The sequence below is a fragment of the Adiantum capillus-veneris genome, chromosome 29, assembly GCF_014529385.1.
Source record: "Adiantum capillus-veneris isolate H3 chromosome 29, ASM1452938v2, whole genome shotgun sequence".
NCBI classification, from domain to species: domain Eukaryota; kingdom Viridiplantae; phylum Streptophyta; class Polypodiopsida; order Polypodiales; family Pteridaceae; genus Adiantum; species Adiantum capillus-veneris.
In genome coordinates this window covers 65,116,820-65,142,689 of record NC_140959.1, presented here as the reverse complement: position 1 = coordinate 65,142,689, position 25,870 = coordinate 65,116,820, and the positions used below count along the sequence as shown (strand labels likewise).

The following is a 25,870-nucleotide window of genomic DNA, read 5'->3' as shown; positions in this document are numbered from 1 at the left end:
AACATCAAAGGGGCTAAAAGCGAGTGCGCTTTGCAAAGAGAAATCAAGTGTATTTCCATCATTGTTGCACCAAGACCTTCTTGGTGGATCAAAGTGTGGAGTCATGCCAAACATGCCAAGCGATATTGCCACTCACTTCATGACGACATGGGGCACGAGTTACACGTGATGCTTTACTTGGTTGGAGAGTAGTCTTGTACGAGGACTCCAACTCTCATGAATGCCTTTTTGCATCAGTGTCGTGTAGCTCACATGAGGACAAAGAGCGTGCTTTCACACTAATCTTGTCAACTGGACATAGCCTTGAGAATGTGTGGGCATCAAAGCATCACATTGTACTTCTGTGCAAAATCTTTCTCAAGACTCACTCTGTGCTTTTATCTAAATATTGGGATTTAAGTTTTTTTGTAAATTTTTGTAAAGTTTTAAACAAACATTGTAAATTTTTGAAACCAAAAGATGCAATGTTACTCGTGTGTAGCCTAAAAACTTGTTTTTTTGCCTTAACTTTCCCTTTTGTGTGGACAATTGTACATATGCCAACAAAGAGAGAGAGAGAGAGAGAGAGAGAGAGAGAGAGAGAGAGAGAGAGAGAGAGAGAGAGAGAGAGAGAGATAGATTTTATTATCGTCCTCGGAGGTCAAATATGACCTATGGGACCAAAGTTACATGTGATGTAGTATGTGTATGGCTGATGAGTGACTCTGGATGCTCCAAAATTGTAGTGATGAGAGTCGCAATGGAGAGCCCACACTTTGGCTGGGAGAGGAAAGTGTGTAGGTCTAAGTTATGGCTGAAAATGTGTGTGTGTGTGTGTGTGTGTGTGTGTGTGTGAGAGAGAGAGAGAGAGAGAGAGAGAGAGAGAGAGAGAGAGAGAGAGAGAGAGAGAGAGAGAGAGAGAGAGAGAAAGAGAGAGAGAGAGAGTTTATCTTAATGAGGCTTTGTATCCCTGGGTTTATATCTTTTGTATTGAAATGTGAATTGGTTTGCTCCTACCCAAGTTTATGTCTAGCCTTCCTAGGCCTAGGATTATACCCTCGGCAAAATTGGGCATGCTTAGGAAGAAGCATCAAAGGGGCAATAGATTGTTGGTGGACCAAGAGTGCGGATTCGTGCCAAATGTGTCAAGCACTATTGCCACTAGCTTCACAACAAGGAGCACGAGTCTATGTAAATCATCCCAAGTTTTACTCTATGCTTCTCTCTAAAAATTAGGTTTCTTGTGTTTAGGTGTTTTGTTCCGTCAGACAACTCCAGTTTTCTAAAATTGAGAGATGTAAAGTTTCTTCAAGTTTACATAGACCAATGTTTCTGCTGGAACTTTCCCTTTTGTGAAGGCAGAGAGAGAGAGAGAGAGAGAGAGGAGAGAGAGAGAGAGAGAGAGAGAGAGAGAGAGAGAGAGAGAGGAGAGATGAGAGAGAGAGAGAGAGAGAGAGAGAGAGAGAGAGAAGAAGAAGAAGAAGAAGGAAGAAGAAGAAGAGAGTTTAATGTCGTAGGAAAACTATCTTAAGAGACCTTAAAAATCTAGCCGATGAGAGTGAGAGAGAGGAGAGACAGAGAGAGAGAGAGAGGAGAGAGAAGAGAGAGAGAGAGGAGAGGAGAGAGAGAGAGAGAGAGATTAAGTGCCAAAGAATTCAATATGGTCAATTTACCTCTCATTTACCACCCATGTGTACATTTCCGGTTCTTAGAAAAAAGTTCATCTCGATGTCATAGATGGGCAAGAAAAGGGAAATGCAAAGTGGAGAGCTAGTAGCTATGTTTGGTAACATTGGGACAGACATAGGGAAGAATGACATTGCCACAAACAGTGTCGAGTTTTCATATAAAAGCTAGCTTTATGCCATCTGGAAGAAGGGGGCACAAATAAAACAAACGTGGGCAATACACATCCTGTCACTCTTGTCAAGCATAACTAAGAAGTATTTCAGTTTGAAATTAATAGAATATTGCCTATCAATCTGAGAGAGAGAGAGAGAGAGAGAGAGAGAGAGAGAGAGAGAGAGAGAGAGAGAGAGAGAGAGAGAGAGAGAGAGAGAGAGAGAGAGAGAGAGAGAGAGAGAGAGAGAGAGCTTTTACCCAAAGCCATTGACAAAAACTCCTTAGCTCGTTAGAAGTTTCAACATAGTTAGGTACACCATTGGGGCAAAGACATTATCATTCAAAACATGGCAAAACTCATGTCATCCAAAATTTATATAACAATAAGTTGAGAGATGTGATACAAAAAAGCTCTATCAATGCATCGCGCCTAAACCGACCTCAGCAACACAAGGACAGTCGCTGTCCCAGTGGTGCCACCATCTCCACTCAAGTGTGATGTGGAATCCTCATCCATTGACACCTTCTCGCATGCCTCAGCTTCTCCATCCCCATCCGTTGATGCATCCTCGCCTTGAGTGTTACCATAAACATGTGGTAGTGATGTGTGTGAACGCACTAGGGCCGTCGGGGCATTTTTTCCCTCTTTAGGAGGTTTTTTCCCCCGTGCATTGTATATACACCCATCACTCTAGGGCTATCTGCCATTCCATTGCACACTAAGTAACATACTCTCTATTGTGTGCCTTGAGCTTCCTTCGTCTTCTCCAAGCTATGTGCGTTTCCTTGCAACCCTAATTCCAACAATTGGTATTAGAGGAGGTTGCATCCTCCTGGGCTTAGTCGCCAGTAGCTCCAGCACATGCCTGCTCATTTTCTTCGATTTCAGTGAGCTTTGGCAAGCATTTGCAGGCCGACAAAGCGTTTGGGTATGCTCATAGAGCTCCGTCTGCTCACATTTTTGATTTGGGATCATTTTGGCCTCCGTTTCCACTACAGGTAGTACTGCACATGCTATTTCGTCATTTTGTGTAGAATTTCTGTCAGTGCTATTTTTTGCATAACAGGTGCCTTACAGTCTTCTACCATTTGTGCTATATAGCACATGTTGTTCCTGCTTTGTTTCTCCTCTTTTCGGGCAGTTTGCACATCAGGTGCAGCATTTACCACGGCAACATGTGTCAAGGATAACAATGAGAAACTTATTTTTGTAGTCATTTTAGACAGTTCCCTTGTGCAGACTGTTCTTGATGCCTTACCAGATTCTTACCAAAATTTTGCTAGTACTTGGAGACTTATGACCCAAGGAACTCCTGAAGTTGTCAAGTTTGATGCATTATGCACATTGCTTTTGCAAGAGTCACTTTCCAAAAAAAGCAAGACTACCAGCGTGCAGTTGAACAGGCTTTTATTGTTCTCAAAGAAAGGGTGGTAGCAGCAATGCAGCCACTTCATATGGTTCTGCTGCGAGTGGCAAAAATTCTGTTCCTAATGCTTCTACTGGCAGCAATTTGTCTGGAAATTCTGGTGATAAGGGCAAAAAGAAGATGCGCTGCCATTATTGTAAAGCTAATGATCACTTGATCAAGCAGTGTCCTAAGTTGAAGGCCAAAGAGGCTAAGAAGAAAGAGGGTGGTTCCAATGCAAATGCTGGTTCCACTACAAATGTAGCCATTGTTGAGTCTTCTGTAAAAGGAGACTGTGATGCTGATGTTGATGCAGAATGGGCTTTTAGTGTAGAGTGCACTTACAATCTTGCTATCCATGATGCATGCATGTCAGTTGCTGAAGATTCACATGTGTGGTATTTTAACAGTGGTGCTACAAAGCACATTACCTCACATCGTGAATGGTTCATAATCACCTCTCTCGAGTCTGTCCCTCATGGGAATTCGGTCACTTGTGCCAACGATGCCTCATATCCGGTTTAGGGAGTTGGAAAGATTGTGCTTACTGCCGCAAATGACAATTCTTTCACACTTGTTGATGCACTTTATGTACCTGGGATCAAGAAGAATCTTTTATTTGTATCTGCACTTGCTAGACTTGGACTTGTAGTGAAATTTGTGGATGACAAATGTACAGTTTATGATCTCAGTTTTGGTGATGAAATTGTTGCATCTAGGCTTTTGTGCTGTGGGCTGTATAAGCTCACTTTGTATGACAAGTGTGGACAAAATTTTGCAAATGCAATTGCAAATTCAAGGGCTATTTCAGATGCAAAACTTTGGCATGCACGTTTTGGTCATCTGAATTTTGCCAGTTTGCTCCATTTGTAGAAATCTGATATGGTTGTTTCTTTGCCGCCTCTTGAAGCACTTGTTAAACATGTTTGCGAAGGTTGTATTTTGGGTAAGATTCAACGTTCGAGGTTTCCAAAGGATCGTTTAGTTAGGGCCACATGCAGAGTGCAACTTGTGCATAGTGATGTTTGTCGGCCCATGCAAACTCCGTCCTTGGGCAATTACCTTTACTTCATGACTTTCATTGATGATTACTCGAGGCATGCATGTGTATTTCCGCTTAAAGAGAAGTCTGAAGTTTTTATGTGCTTCAAACCATTTCTGGCTATGGGTGAAAATGTATCGAAATGTACTATAGGCACCCTCCATTCTGATCGAGGGGCAGAGTATATGTCTCATGAATTTAATGCATTTCTAGCTACTCGTGGGATAAAACACCAATGTACAGTGCCTTATACACCTCAGCAAAATGGTGTTGCTGAGAGGAAAAACAAGTCACTTATGGAAATGGCACAATATATGGTCAAAAGTCAAGCTTTACCGCATTGTTTTTGGCTTGAGGCCATCATGTGTGCCACTTATGTAGTAAACAGGTGTCCTACGAAAGCTTTGTGGTCTGTTACTCATATGAAACATGGCATGATAGAAAGCCTTCTATTGAGCACATGCGTATTTTTGGCTGTTTGGCATATGCTTTGGTGCCACAAACATAGCGAAAAAATTGGATGATAAGGCTGTCAAATCTATTTTTGTTGGTTATAGTGCTGAAAGCAAAGGTTACAGGTTGTATCAACTGCAAACAAAGCGTTCTGGTTTCACATGATGTAGTGTTTGTGGAAGATTCTGTTCAACCCTTGCTATCATGTGTACTAGAGACAATAGTAAGCTCACAAGACATTTATGACACTTTGTTGCCTCCTTTCAGTGGTGGAAGTTTGAATGTAAATTCCAATGAGGCAAATGTACAACCTATGGGGATTTCAGAAAATGTTACAGATCATCAAGCTTACATGATGTTGAGGAACCTTTGTCTTTTGATGAAGCATAGAATTCAAAAAATTTGATGGTTGCCATGCAATCAAAATATGATGCACTTATAGAAAACGACACATGGACTTTAGGTGATTTGCCTCCTGGCAAAAAGGCCATTGGTACAAACTGGGTTTACAAGATGAAACGCAAGCCGGATGGTGAGATCGATCGCCATAAGGCTCAACTTGTTGCAAAGGGTTATGCACATAAAAAAGGCATAGATTATGAAGAGACTTTTGCTCCCACTTGTTGTATGACTACTGTGCGTTTTCTATGTGCATTGGCAGCTCATTTTGGTTGGGATGTACAGACATTGTTACTGCTTTCTTGAATGGTGAATATTTGAGGAAGTTTTTGTAACGCAGCCTCATGATTTTGCCAAGAAAGGACAAGAGGACAAAGTGTGCAGATGTAAGAAGGCTTTGTATGGGTTGAAGCAATCTCATTGTGCTTGGTATGAGAAAGCTGACACTCATTTGGTCAAACAAGGCTTTTGTAACAGTCCAACAGAAGCACATTGTATGTAAAGCGTGAGGGTGATGTACTTCTCATTGTGGTTCTTTATGTCGATGATTTGTTGATCACTGAACCAAATGAGAGATATATTGATGAATTTAAGGCTGATTTGAATGCTACTTTCAAGACAAAAGATTTGGGGCTATTGCATCATTACTTGGGTATACTGTTTAAGCACTGTGATGGTGGTATTGCCTTGTGTCAGAAAAGTTACATAGAGACATTACTATGTAAGTTTGGACTTGAGGATTGCAAACCTATTGCCACTCCCATGGAAACAGGTTTGAAGTTAAATCTGTATGATGATGGTGATCCTAATGATGTCACTCTTTACCAAACTGTTGTTGGCTGCCTCATTTATGGATGCAACACGAGGCCGAATGTTTAGTTTGCAGTCTCACAGGTCAACAGATTTATGCATAGCCCAGGGTCTAAGCATTGGCAGGTTGTCAAGAGGATTTTTTGCTACCTTAGTGGCACTTTACATCTTGGCTTGGTTTATCCCAAGGGGGGATCATTGCCACCAGACTTACATGCTTTTTTGCACTCAGATTGGGCTGGTTGTTTTGACACAAGAGTGTCCACAAGTGGTTTTTGTTTCATGCTTGGCAGTTCGTGTATATCATGGTTGAGCAAGAAGCAACCTATTGTGGCCACCTCTAGTTGTGAGGCTGAGTACAGGGCAGTCTTCAGAGCTACTATTGTGTGTGTATGGCTCAGATGCCCTATGGCTGATTTGGGTGTTGGACAGGACACTACCAACACTATCTACACTGACAGTTAGAGCGCATTGGTAGTTGTGAGGAACCTAGTTTTTCATGTTCACACAAAGCACATTGAGGTGCATTACCACTATGTCAGGGAGAGGCTCACAACAGGAGAGATCAACTTGGCTGATGTGCCAACATAGGACAATGCAGATATTTTCACAAAGGGATTGTCTCATGAGAAGCTTGAAGCTTTCCACAAAGCTTTGGGGTTACTCCCCTTTGTAGACTAATCATGTCCTCAGGGCATGGCACTTCCCTTGAATCATGTGTCAACTCTTGTTCACCTCATCACTCCAGGGGGGATTTGTTACCATATACATGTGGTAGTGATGGGTGTGAACACATATACATGTGGTAGTGATGTGTGTGAACACACTAGGACCGGCGAGGCATTTTTCCCCTCTTTAGGAGGTTTTTCCCTCGTGCATTGTATATACGCCCATCACTCTAGGGCTATCTATCTTTTAATTGCATACTAAGTAAAATACTCTCTATTGTGTGCCTTGAGCTTCCTTTGTCTTCTCCAAGTTGTGTGCGTTTCCTTGCAACCCTAATTCCAACATTGAGCACCGGTAGCAGCCCCTTCTTTTCCATATGCATTGTCTGCATCATCCTTGCTATCCTCCCCATCATCCCCGCCATCATCTTGCTTTTACCACTCTCACTTTTACCACTCTCATTCCCGCCACTATCTCCATCATCCCCACTGCCCTCAGTCCCTTTGTCACTCCCGTCCCCATCTCCCCCTTCTTCATGATCCTCTTGACCTTCTTCGTCACTCCCTTGCTCACTTTCTTGGTCATCATCATCTTCTTCATCATCCTTGCCATCCGTGTACCATTTTCCTCACCTGTCTCTTCATCCTCACTTATATGACTCAAGCTTCAAACGCGACACTGCATAGACAAGTTATGTAAACCCGGGCAATGTTAGATAGTGTAGACCCGGACATTGATGGGCAACAAACAAAGAGAGAGAGAGAGAGAGAGAGAGAGAGAGAGAGAGAGAGAGAGAGAGAGAGAGAGAGAGAGAGAGAGAGAGAGAGAGAGAGAGAGAGAGAGAGAGTCACATGGCGTTCGTAGCCTTGCCGTATCTTCTTCATTAAAGCATTTTTCTTCATTTCTTGCACAACATCAGCCTTTCGCATACGAGTAGCCACAACGTCAAGGAGAAAGTCATCTTTGGTGCATATTACTTTCTTCTTGTTGATACAATACCAGGCTTCCAAGCCCCTTATGAGGGCCCTTGCTTGAATAGCCTTGCGACTCAACTCGTACTTGTGGTCCACATCTTCAAATCGCTCTATCGCACGTAACCTATCTCTCTGTGTAGACTTTGGAATGGGGTCACTAAAGAAGCACCAGTCACCCTCCCTACCACTCTATGTGGAATCTCTACCCTCAACCCATCTTACTTTCAAAGGTGGTCCACCATACGTTGCCGCTTGTCCATCTGTGTGTTTCTACTTGGACAAGCTAGATATGCTCGGCACATCTAGACGAGATTCCCATCAACATAAAGCTCTTCATATGGCCGGGATGACTTCAATGAGTCGGCTCTCCACACCTGTATAAACGAACATACCTGCATAACTTTAGAAATGGTAGGAAACCCTTGTTAGGCCAAATATAAACCCGGGCATGCCTGAGACTAAATGTAGACCCAGGTCAAAGAGGGACTCACAAGACAGACGCTCAATGCTTGGGAGGTTCCGGCCTTTGTTCACTTGGATATAGACCTTGAACTAGCCTCTTCTACTTCAAGAAGCTTTCTCTTACTACTTTCGGCTTCTTTTGCGGTGGCAATTACATCATTTTGCTTGGGCTTCTCTTGAAGTTGAAGCTTTCCCTTCCCCTTTTCACTCGCCACCTTGGATTGTTTCTCTACCTCACGACCCTTCAAGTGGACAATTGAGGGCTTTTGAACCACATCTGCACCTTTCTCCTTGGGCTTCACAAGAGACTTCTTTGCTTCAGAACCCTTCATTGGGACCTTCTCCTTGGGCTTCACAAGGGGCCTCTTCACATCGGAACCCTTCGTTTGGACATTTTCTTTGGGATTCACAAGCAGCCTCTTCCCATCCGGGCCTTCATCAACCTTCAGGTTTAACCTCTACCCACAAACAAAACCTTGGGATCAACCCACCTTATAAAGAGAGGCCATAAAATGCAACCTTTTAGCACCACAGACTTGACATATAAACCTAGACAATCTCGGCATGGCATGAAAATGTGGGCAAGCCCGATGTGCAAACATGGGCCTCACATGTAAACCCAAGCAAACCCGAGTTGGAGAAGGTGAAAATACCTGCATCCCTCCCTTTGTCACCAACTACACAACAACGGGATCCTCATGTGGCATTTGAGACCCGTCCTTGTCTGGAGGTATGGCTGTCTTCTTGCCCTTCTCAACACACTACATAAAGAGCAACAGTTAGAGTGCACCCCAATGGCCATGATTAGGCGTAAACCCGGACATACCTACATTTTCTTGGAAGTGGTCTCGTGCAATACTTGGACCTCTGTCTCCTTCTCAACACCCTACAGTAATCAGAAACATATTTCAATGAGCACTCCCATGGACATGCCTCTGTGCAAGTGTAAACCCAGACATATTTGATTTTGACGGACATTGGCCTTGATGTCATCTCCAGCATGCCTATCCTCACGAAACTTATATCTTTTTTCAGATTGCACCAAGCTTTGAGATCGCGTGTTTCTTTGTTGTGCAGGAGGTCGCTTCTCAACCTTACCCCCCTTGACAAGGAGCTTACTTGGGTTCTTTTTCATAGGAGGAGTGGGAGGGGAATCATCCTCCTCCCTTTCCTTGGACACCACCACCTCCGTCGTAACTTGCAATGTATTTTGTGCAAGGGTGAGAATCCCATGCCGGCGTCGTGCCCTAAATCCAGGCTAATTGAGAAGCACCCTAAACCCTTACTTGTTCACTATTTGGCATGCTTGCCTCCCCTCATTGTGAGGAAAGGTCCTCCTCCTCCTGGATCGTCACCTGCAAAAAGGGAGTCCATGTCAAAGGCCAAGCCTTAATAGCAACCCCATGCCTGTGAACCCCCTCCCCATTACCTACGATCGGGCTTTGCTTCTCCCAATGCGGGTTCCTCCTTTTGCAGCCTTGTGGGGGGGGGGGGGATAAGCACCCCGCATGCCGCCACCCTTCCCCTTCCTTTTCGTCTTTCCACCCGCCATGTGAAGTTGCACTCAGCCTTTGGCGACAACCTCCCACCCCCTGGCCTTGCCTTGTGCCTAGCTTGCAACCCCACTTTGAGCAGGGGAGCCCCGAGATGAGGAGAAGAGCTAGCGAGCGCCTTAGAGAGCATCAAAAAGAGAGGCAAAAAGAGCGAGACTAAATGTAGGCCCCATCTCCAAGGGTATGAGGTACTAACTAAGGTACCAACCTCGAGGAGCAAGTAGCCATCCCATACATCCCCTAATGATGTCCAGACACGTGGATGCGGACCCCACCTCGTCCATCATGGCCTGCCTCATAACCCCTCCATGTTGGCACTCCGTAGCCCTCCGACGTGCCTGGGTTTATATCCCACAGTGGGCAACCCCGCCCCCCTGCCGCCATGCGGCTCACCACACGTCTTGCCCATATTCCCTCGCTCCCCACGACCCACTTGTGGACCCTCGATGCCATCAAACGAGCTTGTCACCATCCAAGGCAAATAGTCCTGAGACAAGCCTTTCGACACAAGCCGATTTGTAATAATTCTACCAGATGTCCCATTTTTCTTACCCTAAACTTGCTATTAGGCAGAATTTATAGACATTTTTTTTTAAAAAAAGTGCTCAATCAAGCTTAATTGTATAAAATTTAGAAGGTTACAAACTGCTCTGGCATATCCTTTGCAAAGGGTTCTCAAGAAAATAATACATCAAAGGGGGTCGCGACAGCTTGATTACAATTACAAACGAAGCTTACATTTTAAGCTTCTTTTTTTTGCACAATAGCTTCCACTAATACAATTTTAAATCAACATTGGGGTCCAGAGGCTCCCCCTTCTTTTGAAAAAGTAGTTCATTTTTGGAATTCCAAATTGCCCTCAACACAGTAGCTCTTACAATGCAAATGTTTGTCAGTAGATCCATATTGTTGATTTGTCTAGACCCCATAGCATGGTCACGTCTAAAGAAGGCAGTTCCCAAATGAGTGTACACCCACTTGTAAATAGAGCTCGTGAAAGCTTTGATTTTCAAACAACCCCAGAACATGTGCTTGAGGCATTTGTTCGGGTGATTGCATCTGACACATATAACTTCGGCTAGACCTTTAGCTTTAGCTTTGTCCCCGGTGGGGATGAAACCGAAAAGAAGTCGCCAAAGGAACACTTTATCTTTCTCATCGCATTTGACCTTCCAAATGTTACCAATCACTTGGGAAAAAAATCGACGCTCTTAATGTGTTTTCACCTAAAAGCTCAACTTATTTAAAAGAGCGACTTTCACTTTTTACTTGTTAATGAAGGGTTGAGTGTAATTGCAACCAAAAAAAGGCTCAATTAGATATCCTAGATCCCTCAAATAATATTTATTTCCCCAACCTCATAATAATAGTGAGTGTATGTATTATATTCATCAAAATAATATACAAAGATATCTCAAGCTCGTGCCTTCAGATTATATAGGATTGTACCCAAAACAATTTCAATACCAGGATTGTACCCACAAGAAGTTCAATACCAGACTCCTTACATTCAAGAAGTTGCTATGTAAGGGATTGTATGCTCCCTTACATAGCAACTCCCTCAATTTATGCTTACTTCCACATGAAGTGTGAAAAAGAGATAGTATGGGCAATATCTAAAAATTATAGATACCCCCAATCTATGGGGGATACCTTGTGTATATAAATAAATAAATAAATAAATATATTTGTTTATTTAGAGAGAGAGAGAGAGAGAGAGAGAGAGAGAGAGAATGAGTTTATTATTGTCCTCCTCTGAAGCCAAGTATGTCATACTGGATCAAAGATACATGTGATGTATTATGTGGGGTTGATGTGTGTGTGTGTGTGTGTGTGTGTGAGAGAGAGAGAGAGAGAGAGAGAGAGAGAGAGAGAGAGAGTGCCTCGCAATGATTGTCATCAGGTACCTTGACATGAGATGAGGTAGAGATGTGATGTATTATATGGGTTTGACATGTGAAGTATTGTGTGGGGTTGATATGCTCCCCTCATCACTATCTCACACAAGGTCGGCCAGGGGGATCTAGGGCCCAAATTCGGGGGCGTTGAGTAGCTTTGACTTGAGCTATCTGATCACTTGGAGAACTAGGGGTGAATTTGGGGACAAAAATGGTGCCCCAAGTTCTCCCTCCTCGCAGGGTGAGGGTCAAATCCGAGACATCCTTGTAGCCACACGAAAGCCCTACCATCATGCTACCGCATGTCGCTATCCATGTGGGCATTGCACACAATCACACTTAGCTCATCTGACCCTAGTTCTCCCTAGTTCAGGGCATGATCTGACGGCCTAGATTATAGCCGTTTCACCTCCCAAATTTTTTGCCCTAGATCCCCTTTGAGCCACATCCCCGTGCCGTATAGTGACGAGGGGGTTGATATGTGTGTGTATGTGTGTGTGTGTGTGTGTGTGTGTGAGAGAGAGAGAGAGAGAGAGAGAGAGAGAGAGAGAGAGAGAGAGAGAGAGAGAGATACCCTCCCAATGATTCTTGAGAGAGGCCTTGGCAATCATCATAAGGCACCGTCGACATGAGATAAGGTAGAAATGGGAAAAGTTGATGTAGGACTTTAATGTGACTACTCTCACGAGACTCAAATTGAAACGTGATTGGGGTGGGGCATGTGGGTACCACATATATATACACAATGGAAGGAAGAAAGAGGGGTTTCTTTAGCATGCCTAAGAGAGCCATTAAATATTGGTTTAGTCATTATTGGCTTTCTCAAAGAAACCCTTAGTGTTGTGTTCGGTTAGCGAGACTCCTTTCATTTCACATCCTCACACGATGGAGACTTACCATTCATTTCACATCTTGAGATGTCTTTACATTCCTTGAATTTTATTGTTTTAGAATACTAAAGTGAAGCTTCACCTTGCATAAATTTTCGTAAATTTTACACACACACGTAATTTTTTCTTTTTTGCATTCTATTGTTTTACAATCCTAAAGTGAAGCTTCACTTTGCATAATTCTAATAAATTCTATACACGTATATATATTAATTAGTTCTTTTGATTTCACCTTTCATTTCACAACTTCACATGGCTTTACATTTTTTGCATTTTATAGCTTGATTCCAATCAATGTTAACGTTCGAGAAAGTCTCTTTTATAAGTGGTTGTTTGCTGATCAAGTTTCTTCCTTACAAAGAAGAAAATCAGAAATACTAGAAATTTTTTTGAGATTTGTAAAATTTTTGGACGACTTTCTCACATATTTCATCGGTTTTTCTTCCGTTTACCATGGTTTGCAGTTAGCTAGTTTCAATTTTCAATCGGCTCAAGACTAAGCTGAGGCAATCCTTTCCCAAACAGTGATACCAATTTAGTTCAACCTAATAATTTTATCACTTTCTTATTGTTTTTGAAAGCCGTCGTGACCCTTTCACTTGTTTTTCATGCTTTTGAAATATATTGCAATCTAAATAAGTCATTGTTACAGTTATTTCCAAAAAGTATAAGCCAGACAGAGAAAAAATATTAAATGCTAGTGTCACTATCTCATTTTTCCTCTCACAAAGAACCCTCTTATTATTAAATTCTTCTTAATAACATTATGTTATAAGAACCCTCTTATTATTAAATTCTTCTTAATAACATTATGTTATTATTAAATTCCTCTTAATAGCATTATGTATGCCATAGTTTAGTCTATTTACAATACAAATTGACATTATCTACTCCATGTCTTCCAAAGAGGAAAACGTGTCAAGGATTTTCTTTCAAGATTTTCATGAAAAGAATTTGATATTTGTGTTGTCTAAATAATACGCAAAATAACACGTGGGCGAAAACAAGGACTGTTGACCAATAATAACATTTGAAAATTAAAAAGATTTTTTTTCTTTTTTTTGCCAATGCTTACATAGGTGAGCTAAGTTATATTAATAGATTAAAAGAAGAATTTCATCAAGGTCCATGCAAAAAGGTTGCCATGGGTAGCAACATGACACAAACATCATTCACCACCATAAGCTTTGACTAGTTTTACTAGCCAAGGCGATTAATAGGGGTCTACTACTCGATACAAGACACACACACTGATAATGGAGCCACCTTGCATTAAAAAAAAACCATCTACAAACAGAGATATAACCGCAATAAGGACGAAGTCTAAATCTCCATCTTATCTGGCCATAAATTAAACCAAGGGAAGATATCATAGCAGTCTTTTTTGTGGTGAGCCTTGCACCATCTTTACTATACGATTATTGCCACCAAAAACTAGAGTCTGCCACACACCACACTTGCTGGTCATGCACCAAACAGAACCATGAAGAGGGAAGATCTATGCCCCACCAAGTACTTCCCAAGTGGAAACATACCAAGAATAGGCAACTCACACTCGAGCCCACAAGAGATCACAAAACCATCAAATAGCTGCTTGCGCTAACCAAAGGATCAAGAAGCTCTTCTTCAAAATTTGATGGGCCCTGCCTTGGATGATCTCTGGTCACACATGCAAGGAGGGATCAGCCTAAACACAAAAACCCCCAAACTCTATGGGCATTGCTGGCTCTCTATGTCAAGCCACGAGCCCTTGGTTCAAGCTTCACCTAAAGATAGAATGCTGCCACACTACTAACAATGTAGAACAATTTCCCGCAGGTCTGTAGGGGCCCCCCAAGGCACCTGCGCTCCAAAAATGTAGTCAATACCATCAAAAATTGATATGCACAACCCGTAGACTATATTGTTTTTGCTACTTTATAAGGCCAAAAGCATAGTCAACACTATGGCCATGCCCTTTAAGTAGGCCAAACATTTGTATAGGGTAAAGGGGGTCAATAACAGGACAATCTTTCGATATAAACCTTACCCTCCAGTAAGTGGAAAATGCAATCCTACTTGGTGTCATTTGATTGGCAAGTTACGAGTTCAATACGTAAGTTAAAGTGTACTTATGTTGCAGTAGGATAGTCCCATTTGCTTTTATCCAATATTTTTGCATCATTTTTTGTGAACGCCTATCAAAGTCCATATATAGTGTGTTGCAAGTGAGGATCATCTTACTGTCGCGCACGTGAGAAACCCAATTTTCTTAAATCTATCAAGCATTGCTCGTCACCATCTGTGCACAATTTTGGTGTCCTTAAGTTGGCATCTTTACCCTATGACTAAAAGTAAAGGTGCTCTCTCTAAGGAAAGAGAGAGACCATTCGAACCACAAGGGCATAAAATTCAATATCTAGTGTTTTTGAGGGTATGAGAGGGGTTTGTCTTTTACCATGCATGACAAAAACTTTCTTTCTGATTGTGAGGGGTTTGTTTTGGAGAAGAAAGAGAGGGCCCTGCAATCACAATCACGAAAATATAATATCTTTCAAGTCTTTTTCTTTTTTTTTTGTTTTCAAACATCAACGAAAAGGCTTGATAAGAAAGATGGCTTGAATGGTTCTCGTGGTTGTGGTGCCCATAAGTATGAAGATATATATAATGTGGTTGTGGTGCCCATAAGTATGAAGATATATATAATGCAGCTTAAAATTGTTGAGGAAAGCACTTGTAACTAAGCTCAGCTGTAACCCCTTGTCCCTTTGTAACCCCTTGTCCCTCAGGGCTCGGCTTGAGTTTGAGGCTGATTTGTAATCTATTAGTGACCTTATAATACAATCACTCACAATTGTGAGTTTTGCTTCTTGAAAAAAAAAGTTGAGAATCCCTCAAGGTTAGGCTTGAGTTTGAGGCTGATTTGTAATCTATTGGTGACGTTATAATACAATCACTCACAATTGTGAGTTTTGCTTTAAAAAAAAAAAAAAAAAGCTGAGAAAAGACATAGACTCCACATGTCACTCATTGGTTCACTTCATATGTCACTCATTGGTTCACTTCGTAGAAAACTTTACAAAACATCTACTCTAAAGTACAAAAGTGAACGGGTAACACCTAATAATGAAAAGCCTCTTGACAATGAAAATTCAAAAGACTTACTTTTTTTTTCCTGATACTTTCTACTTTGCACAGTGTAAATGTATCAATATAAATATTTCCAATTAAAAAAGGTAAAAACCTGAAGGGGGATTTTAGTCTTCAATGAAAATTTGACTTTTGAAGATATACTTGGATTTTTTTTGAGGACCTTTTTTAAAGACCAATGTTGATATTATTTTAATAAATTGTGTAATTTTGTTTTTTAAAATTTTAAAAAATCACTCTAAAGAGGCACTCCTATACTCTTTTTTTAAGTTCTTGAATAATTGACGCCTCCACGAATCGTGAGCAAATGTGTTGCCCTCCTCCCCTCTCCCACCAAGTTGTTGATTGTTGCGATGAGTGTGTGTATGCATGCGTGCACAAGAGTATGTTTCTTCAAATAGAGGGGGGATCGTTTGCTTATGGAAAAGCTCTGCCATCCACTTGTCAACTCCAAATGTAGCTCAAGTTTGGATCGAAGGTTGAGTACATTTCTACAAATAGAGCGAGGATTTCTTGCTTATGGAAAAGCTAAGCCGGCTACATGCCAGCTCCAAATGTAGCTCAAGTTTGTCACTAGAGAGAGAGAGAGAGAGAGAGAGAGAGAGAGAGAGAGAGAGAGTTGGTAAAGAGAGAGAGTTGGTAAAGATAGGAGGTTAGTGGAAAGCCCATTCTCAAATTTGACAAGAGTATATTTTCTTGTGTGAATGGTCTTCAAAGATCATGGTTAGGCTGCTGCCAACACACGGGCATGCATAGATGTGTGTGTGTGTGTGTGTGTGTGTGTGAGAGAGAGAGAGAGAGAGAGAGAGAGAGAAAGAGAGAGAGGGATGAGAGGGCACCGCTCAACAAGAAGAAGAGAGTAGAGAGAGGTTGTATGTGCTGAAAAAGAGATGCAATCAACTAGAAGAAGAGAGCAAAGAGAGGTTGTGTGTGTGTGTGTGTGTGTGATGTTAAGTATGGAGCCTGATTTACCCCTTGTAAATTTTTTGTATTAAAAATGCACAAATGTAAAGCCCCCATTATGAGGAGAAGCCATCGTGCGTGAAGAAAAATCACCGAAAACCAAAATTTCATGACCGGTCGGCGACCGAAAAGTGATCAGAAAACGGCCAATCGTTTGGCCGGTTGGCCGCTAGTCAATGGCCGGTGGCTGCTAGTCGGAAATCAATGGCCGAAGGCCAGTGGTCAATTTTAAAGGCGGACTTGTCTTCTTAAGGGTAGCCACACATGGACGGATTAGAGGGTCTATTTGGACTTGTCTACACGAGGGCGGCTACACACAACTGCCTCTCATGAGAGTGGTCAACCCTTTTGGCCTATAAAAGGAGGCCATTTCTGCACACATTTTGGAGTGTGAAGTTGATGCAACAAGGTGGGTGTGAGGTGGTGACAGTGAAGCAAGGCGGAAGCTCTATTAAGGGTATAATCCCTTTGTAACCTACTTCTTGTTTGAAGTACTAAAGCCATTGAGTGGCTGCTTTCCCATGGATGTAGCTCACATTGGGTGAACCACGGATATCGTGTCTGCTCTCTCTCTCTCTCTCTCTCTCTCTCTCTCTCTCTCTCTACTCTACTCTATAATCTATCTTGTGTGTGAAAATTATCTCTCTCTATTAAGTAATCTATCGAATTATTTACTTAGCTACGTCCTATTTCCTAACTACTAGTATCACAGCAAGGTTTGCTCGTAGCTAAAGTATCTCAAGGAAAGGATTCATTGAATTAAGTGGGAGTAATGGCGGAGGAAGGAAGCTCAACATCAAGAAGTTCAATGGAAAGAACTACCAACATTGGAAGATGCAGATTGAAGACTATCTGTACCAGAAGGACCTCTATTTGCCACTAGGCGGTCTTGCACAGAAGCCCGCAACGATGGTATATGAAGCATGGATTGTCCTTGACCGAAAGGCATTGGGAACAATCCGGTTAATCTTGACGTCAACGGTGGCATTCAATGTTTTGCAGATGAAGACCACAAAGGACTTGATGAAGTCAATTGACGGCCTCTAGGAGAAACCATCGACATCCAATAAGGTATTTCTCATGAAACGCTTGTTCAATCTAAAGATGGCTGAGAATGTTTCAGTTGCAGAACACTTAAATGACTTTAACACCAACATAAGTCAACTGAAATTTATCAAATATTTTCGATGACAAAGTGTAAGCTCTCCTTATACTATCGTCTCTACCTGATAGTTGGGACAGCCTTGTGATGGCTGTAAGTAATTTTATCTCTGGCACAAATACTCTTAAGTTTGATTATGTTGTGGATGTTCTCATAAGCAAGGAAATGCGAAGGAGAAGCATAGGAGTATCATCAAGTGCTGCAATGTCAATGGAAACAAGAGGAAGGCCTAAGGAGAGGTTTAAAAGCCAAAAGGGTCGTGATCGCTCAAGGTAGAGCAAGTGATGCACAAAGTCAGTTCTTGAATGGTTGAACTGCGACAAGAAGGGCCACATCAAGAAGGATTGCTGGTCCAAGAAGAAGAAGGAGTCAAAGTCTCAAGACAACAAGCCAACATCGGAGGCCAATGTGGCAGCTAAAGCAGAGCAAGATGCTCTAATTATCTCATTAGACAATGTGTCTAATTCCTAGATAGTAGATTTCGGGGCTTCATTCCATGCGACACCACACAAGCAACATTTCCAAGATTACACCAAAGGTAATTTTGGATATGTATACTTGGGAGATGATGAAGCTTGTGAAATTGTCGGCAAAGGTACGATTTGTGTCAAAATTGCTAACAAAAATGAATGGAAGCTTAAAGATGTTAGGCATGTTCCTTCTCTATGCAAGAATTTGATCTCTACAGGACAATTGGACGATGAAGGTCACAACATTGCATTTGGAAACAAACAGTGGAAGATCTTTTGGTGGTTGCAAAAGGAGAAAAGATTGGTACACTTTATTTGTACGTTGTGTACCGTTAGCTCGCAATCTTCAGCTTGTGCAACAACCGAGAAGTAGACAGTGCGGTGTGGCACTATCGACTTGTGCATATGAGTGCCAAAGGAATGCAAATCCTTCAAACAAAGAAGATTCTACCAGGTTTGAAAGAAGTGGAATTAAGAGTTCTGTGAAGATTGTGCTTATGGAAAACAAAAGAGGGTAAAGTTTCAATAATTTGAAAATGAAAGAGAAAATAAAAAACTTGAGTTGGCTCATTCTGATGTTTGGGGTCCTGCAAGTACACCATCACTTGGTGGCTCGTTGTACTATGTAACATTCATAGATGATGCGACTAGAAAAACATGGGTTTATGTAATGAAGAATAAATCCGATGTGTTTTTCATATTTCAAAGGTGGAAAGCCTTTGTGGAGAATGAAACATGTACTAAGATTAAATGCCTCATATCCGACAATGGAGGCGAATATTGCAGCTAAGCTTTTGAAAGCTTTTGGGCTAGCAATGACATTTGGAGGCAAAAGACAACCCCAATGACAACTCAACAAAATGGGATTTTGTAAAGGATGAACAAAACAATCATGGAGCGAGCATGAAGCATGCGGCTACATGTAGGTCTACTATTTGAGCTCTGGACATAAGCAGTAAGTACGTCTGTGTACTTAATCAATTGGTCACCCTCAACGACATTGGATGGGGGAGTTCCAGAGGAGGCGTGGACAGGTAACTGGTGAACTATTCATTTCTCAAAGTGTTTGGGTGCGAGACTTTCATGCACATAGATAGAAGCCTAAGGTCAAAGCTAGATGCAAAGTCCAAAAAGTGTTTCTTCATCGGCTATGGAGAAGGTGAATTTGGGTATTGCCTATGGAATTGTGAATATGGTAAAATCTTTACGAGTAGGGATGTAACTTTCAAGGAACAAAATATGTACAAATATTACTTGAAAAAAAAACAAACAAAAGAAACAGGTGATGAGTACATGGAGCTTGAGAACGGTGGAGACTCAAGGAGTGCAAACGGTGACAACGCACAACAACGTCAACCAAACGAGGAGCCTCAACCTATTCCCTAAAGTTCTACAAGAGTAAGTAGACCTTCAGAAAGGTTTATTCCTTCCTTCGACCATCTCTTGATCTCAAATTCTGGACAGCCAAAATCATACGAGGAAGCTATGCAGCACAAATCGAAAGAAGAATGGATAAAGAGCATGCAAGTGGAGATGGACTCATTACATCACTCACAAGATGCAACTCAGATCACTGTGTCTACACAAAGAATTTGGGAGATGGGAAGTTCATCATCCTAATGTTGTATGTTGAGGACATGTTGATTGCAAGTGCTAACATGCAGGACATCCAAGGCCTAAAAGAGGAGTTATCTAAATCTTTTTCAAAGAATTTGGGAGATGGGAAGTTCATCATCCTAATGTTGTATGTTGAGGACATGTTGATTGCAAGCGCTAACATGCAGGACATCAAAGGCCTAAAAGAGGAGTTATCTAAATCTTTTTCAATGAAAGATTTAGGTGCTACAAAGAGGAAAATTGGTATGAAGATATCAAGAGACAGGACGAAGAAGAAAATAAAGCTATCTCAAGAGGATTACATCAAGAAGGTACTAGAAAGGTTTGCAATGCTAAATGCAAAAATGGTTTCTACACCTTTGGCTGGTCACTTTAAACTAACCAAGGATATGTGTCCAAAGACACAAGAGGAGATAGCCTATATGTCTAAAGTTCCATATCCTAGAGCGGTAGGTTCTCTTATGTATGCTATGATATGGACAAGGCCAGACATTGCACATGCACTGGGAGTTATAAGTAGGTTCATGGACAACCTAGGTAAAGAGAACTGGGAAGCTATGAAGTGGATACTTAGGTATCTGAAAGGGACAACAACAAATGCTTTGTATTTTGGAGGAGCTGATATTTTTCTTCAAGGGTATGCTGATGCAGATATGACAGGTGACAAAGATACTCGAAGGAGAACTATTGGCTATGTCTTCACGGTTGGAGGCACAACAGTAAGCTAGGCTTCAAAGCTGCAGAAAATGGTATCACTTTCTACCACGAAAGCAGAGTATGTAGCAATGACAGAGGCAAGAAAAGACCTTCTGTGGCTTCGCAGATTCTTAGAAGAGTTTGGATTCAAACAAGACAATTGTGTCTTTTACAGTGATAGCCAAGCGCTATCCATCTTGCAAAGAACTCAACCTTTCATTCAAGGACAAAGCACATTGAGGTGAGATATCAATTTATATGCACTCTTTTGGAAGAGGGACATGTAAAGCTAGAAAAGGTGCATACAAGTGAAAATCCTGTAGACATGTTTACAAAGGTGGTCAACAAGGAGAAGTTGATCTTTTTCTCATCTTCAGTTGGCATTCAAGGATAAGAAGCTAGGATGGAAAGTAGTCACAGGTTTGGTTTGGAGATCAGTCTCCAAGTGGGAGATTGTTAAGTATGGAGCCTGATTTACCCCTTGTAATTTTTTGTATTAAAGACACACATATGTAAGGCCCCCATTATGAGGAGTAGCCATTGTGCATGAAAAAAATTACTCGCGGAAAACAAAAATTTTCACAGCCATTTACTAAAATATTCATTTTCGCCGGAATATTATGGCTAGACGGCGGTCGAAAAGTGATCAGAAAATGGCCGGTGGCCGATGGCTGATTTCAAAGGCGGACTTGTCTTCTCAAGGGTGACCACACATGGGCGGATTGGAGGGTCCATTTCGACTTGTCTACACAAGGGCGGCTACACACGACTGCCTCTCATGAGAGAGGGCAATCCTTTCAGCCTATAAAAGGAGGCCATTTTTACACACATTTTGGAGTGTGAAGTTGATGCAACAAGGTGGGTGTGAGGTGGTGAGAGTGAACCAAGGTGGGAGCTCTATTAAGGGTATAATCTTTGTAACCTACTTCTTGTTTGAAGTACTAAAGCAATTGAGTGGCTGCTTTCCCGTGGATGTAGCCCGCGTTCGGTGAACCACATATATTGTGTGTTCTCTCTCTCTCTCTCTCTCTCTCTAGTCTACTCTATAATTCTCTTGTGTGTGAAAATTATCTCTCTCCATTAAGAAATCTACTCAATTTTCTACTTAGCTACGTCCTATTTCCTAACATGAGAGAGAGAGAGAGAGAGAGAGAGAGAGAGAGAGAGAGAGAGAGAGATCACAAAGAGGTTGATTTTCAACAACTACTCACATCAAAGTATCCTTATATTTTAGTAAAATATGATTAATGAATTTTTCCTTGCAATGAGATAGCGGGTCAGGTACATGCACGCGTAAATAGAGAGAGAGAGAGAGAGAGAGAGAGAGAGAGAGAGAGAGAAATAACCTCCAATAAATCTGAGACTCTGAATCTATTCCTTATAAGAGAATTTGGATAACCAATCTACTACATCTAGGCAATAGGAATTTCTAACTGCCCTCCCTTGCCCCCCCCCCCTCTCTCTCTCTCTCTCTCTCTCTCTCTCGCTCTCTTTCTTTGCTTATTCATATTACTTAAAAAATCTCTAAGAATACCTAAACGAGGATGAGTTTGAGGTCACTAAAGAAACAAGTTGGAATTGTGGGAACTAAGTACAACTAGCTACATGTGTAAATTGCAAAAACCAAAAACTAGAAGAAAAGCCTCTTCTAAAGATAGTAAAATTTACCCTGGTAAGCTAAATGGAGAGAGGATGACATCTTTTGAAAGATAGGATGTTCCACCAGAACCAGGCTTTGCAAAAACTCTCTCTCTATATATATGTGTGTGTGTGTATGGTGTATTCATATATATATGTATAGATACACACACACACATGTGTGTGTGTATGTGTGGGTCTATATATATCTATATACACACACACATATATATAAATATATATATAAATATATAAATATATAAATAAATAAATATATATATATCAATGGCACATTATACAACTATGTGTATGTGTCTTCTTTTGTAAAGAACCGTGTCGTATGTGAACATCCCCTTTGAGAGAGAGAGAGAGAGAGACTCATGTATCCGATTTTTGATAATAGCAAAAGCCATTTCTTGGTTAATAAAAAATCAACAATCCTATAAATTATGATTGTAATATTATATGATATGCAAGTCTATAAATTATGATTGTAATATTATATGATATGCAAGTCTATAAATCTTGATAGATTATACACCATGTATACCAAGGTTCTACATTGTATCTATAGGTCCTAAAACAATTGGACCATGCTATGAGCAAAAAAATCTATTGCCTTTAAGTCACTTGCTAACCAATAGACATCAAACAATAGCCAGTTCAATGGAAGCATATGATAACTTAGAGCAATCGACAATTACTTTATGTTTCAAACATGTTATAAGGATTAGTTAAACACATTGATTTAGTTGGATCCTAATTGGATTTTCTTTTGAGAGGTTTTAGATGTCATCTCCTCCATTTTTCTACACAAGATGTCACTATTGATAGTTAGCTAGAGTTGCCTTATCATCCGTGGAAGTAAGGGAGGAGAGTGTCACATTTTCTTCTTCTTAGCTGCAAAGAGGGAGGAGGGGGGGTCAACACTATCTAACATGGGGTCTTGAATGAAGCTAAGGTGGTGGGATCAACAATCAAGAAGTGTGGGCACAAAACAAAAGGCACGCATAGATGTCGATTGCTGAAAAGTAAACAAGCTTGGGGGGGGGGGGGTTAAGCGTAAACTCACTTTATCATCAAGGGTGCTCGAAATGGTTTCAACAAACCACATGCACTTGCATGGTTAGCACATCAACCTTCCAACCACGAGGTCGTGGGTTCAAGTCTCGTGATGCTATCCGTGTGTTGAACTTTTTAGACCCTTCCCCTCCCTCAAGATGTGCGTGCTTCAAGCTCAGTCATCGACCCCAACGCTTTAGGGTCATTAAGTCCCCGTGTTAGATAGTGTGTGTGTGGGAGGGAGGGGGGGGGGGGGGGGGGGGGCGGAGGCGGGGGGGATGTTTTGGGTTGTTTGGATTTTCTTGGACTACATAAGTAGTCCTTAGTAATGGGCTGGATTTCAGGTGCATCTCTGGACCATTGGATAAAGCTTTCACATTTATGGCAAGCTAATAATAATAATAATTTTTAAATTGTTTCTTTTAGGCCCTTGTGAGAGGGTGTTGACATTTGTGTGTCTCTATCTTTAAGGAGGTGCATTTAGTATTGTATCAAATATTATTTTTTATGCTTTTGGAAAATATTGTAATTTAAATAGTTCATTGTTACACATTTTTCAAAAGACCTAATAGTTTATACTAATACCACATGTTTTAAAATACTAGTGTTACTGATGCTAGAAGAGGAGATCTTCATTGGAAGGCTCTTGGAAAGATTCTCTTACCTAATCTTGCCCCGCTGATCCACATTGCTTGATTGGAAAGCTTGGAAGTGGCTTGGTGAAAGACTATTTTTCTCGCCTAAGACAAAAGCCATCTATAAAGAGCTATGCTATTCGGAGGAGTGGATTGAGCATCTCAATAGGATTTGGTCCAAAAAGTGGGTTACACGCAAACAGAGCCAAGTAGTTGGTAATATCTGGAACGCCAAATGTGAAGAGAGAGACAAAGTCTGTTTTTAGAGAATACTTTTTGGTCTCATCCAACCGGAGATAAAGCCAAAGCTAGATGACGATGTCACCATTGAAGCCACTTAGGGACAACATCGCAATATCTTAGCCATCTCGTAAGTGTCCCTCGTTTGTCTAAAAATAATAGTTTGGTAGAAAAGAAGAAGAAAAAGAAGCATTGACTATCCCTTTGGTTTGTTAAGTTTATGACTAAGGGTTCCCGGCTCCTTGTAAAAGTTGGGTAATCACGGCAAGCTTGCATGGGTAATGTTTTTCTCGATATAAATATCTCACATAATGTGGGAATTGCTTAGAAAAGAAAGACATTATCTAATCTTTTGGGTGAAGGGACCCTTTACCATAAAGGATGGAAATTTTCTTATGATTGTGAGTGTCCTCTCTTAAAAGAAGAGACATACCCTCACAATTATAAATGTGTAAATTGTAAATGCAATAATTTGAGAGAATTCTAATTGTTCACTCAACCTCTAAGGCGTCAAAGAGAAGACTGTAGATACATATAGATTATGGCAAGAACTAGGGAGAAATCTAATAGAGTTTCCCCTATAGATTAGAAAAATCTCACAAAGTTTCACCAAAAACTAGCGCCAAAGGTGATTTATTTTAGCATTATTGCTCCTACCAAGCTAGGGTTCCCACAATAGTCATGAAAAAAACACCTTACCTTGTTTCAAAAGGTTCCCTAAAGGGCTTTGAAGAGCTTGTCCCACCACCAAATCTCCACAAAGCTCAAATAAAGCAATGTTTGTAAGACTTAATCTGCAAGTTAGCGAAAGCCCCAATAGCACTTCACACCATGCATTCACACAACCTTGTTTCTGTATTTTTCACAAACTCTTTGTATTTTGCATGTATAAAAGACATGATCATAATTGGATTCATAAATAAAAAGCCTGTAGAAATATTAGACACTGCCCTACAATTTATAAGACAACCCTCACTTTATAAGACCATCCTCTCTTGCACACATTTGCACAAATTTTGTTTTCTATGCAATATCATCATCAACATCCACTTTGACCACTTTGATGACACACTTTGAGGGAAGGAAAAGTATCAATAACACCAACACTTTGCAATTGACACTGAAAACACAAAATATTGAAGATTTGTAATAGGCATTCACCTTTTGACCTTTGACATTGGAGGAAGCACCATTTGTATATGACCTATTACCTAGTTGCCTACCAATCTTTAGGGGAGGACCGAGGTGTATTTTGGCATGAAGCCTACCCGTAAATTGTCTAGGAAGAGGCCTTCATTCCTACATCCTGCTATTAAGTTCTCCAGGGGAGGAAAGTTTGTTCCATTTTGGTGGTACTATGACACATACGGGGAGTTGGGGTGTGTGACACATTTGCACCACCAACTAGTAGAAACTCCCTCTAGTTTGGAAGCCTACATCTCTGACGTCATTGATTATATCACTAGGTGCTCTCTTCCTACTCTATAAACAAAGTCTAAGCTACACAATTTGTATCCCACTCATTACTCATCATTTGCATCTAGTTTGTTATCAATATACTTCATGATTTGCTACTTCTATTAGTGCTAATCTCTCTCTATAATCTCTTGTTGTTAACTTAGTAATTACACCATGAATGGTTTATTGTCATTCTGCCATAGCCGATTCCTTTCAAGGTAAAGCTAAGTACCTGTTCCCAAGTCATTACAATAATTGGAAACAATATCATATGTCTTCCTTTACTCAAATTTACTAGTATGGTATACCAAAATAGTAGTAATTATGGGATAAACTACTTCGTGCCTAGTCCATTGGTCACATGTACACAGATTCACCAGTGTGGGCACTACACAATTGCCATCTTGGTGTAGACTCACTAAT

The 25,870-nt window shown here is 41.1% G+C and overlaps 2 pseudogenes; both read right to left on the bottom strand.

The window, feature by feature from the left end:
- Positions 1–2,262: 2,262 nt before the first annotated feature.
- LOC147419324 (uncharacterized) lies at positions 2,263–7,137 on the bottom strand (annotated as a pseudogene).
- Positions 7,138–7,259: 122 nt separating this feature from the next.
- LOC147419323 (uncharacterized) lies at positions 7,260–8,803 on the bottom strand (annotated as a pseudogene).
- Between the last annotated feature and the right edge of the window lie 17,067 nt (positions 8,804–25,870).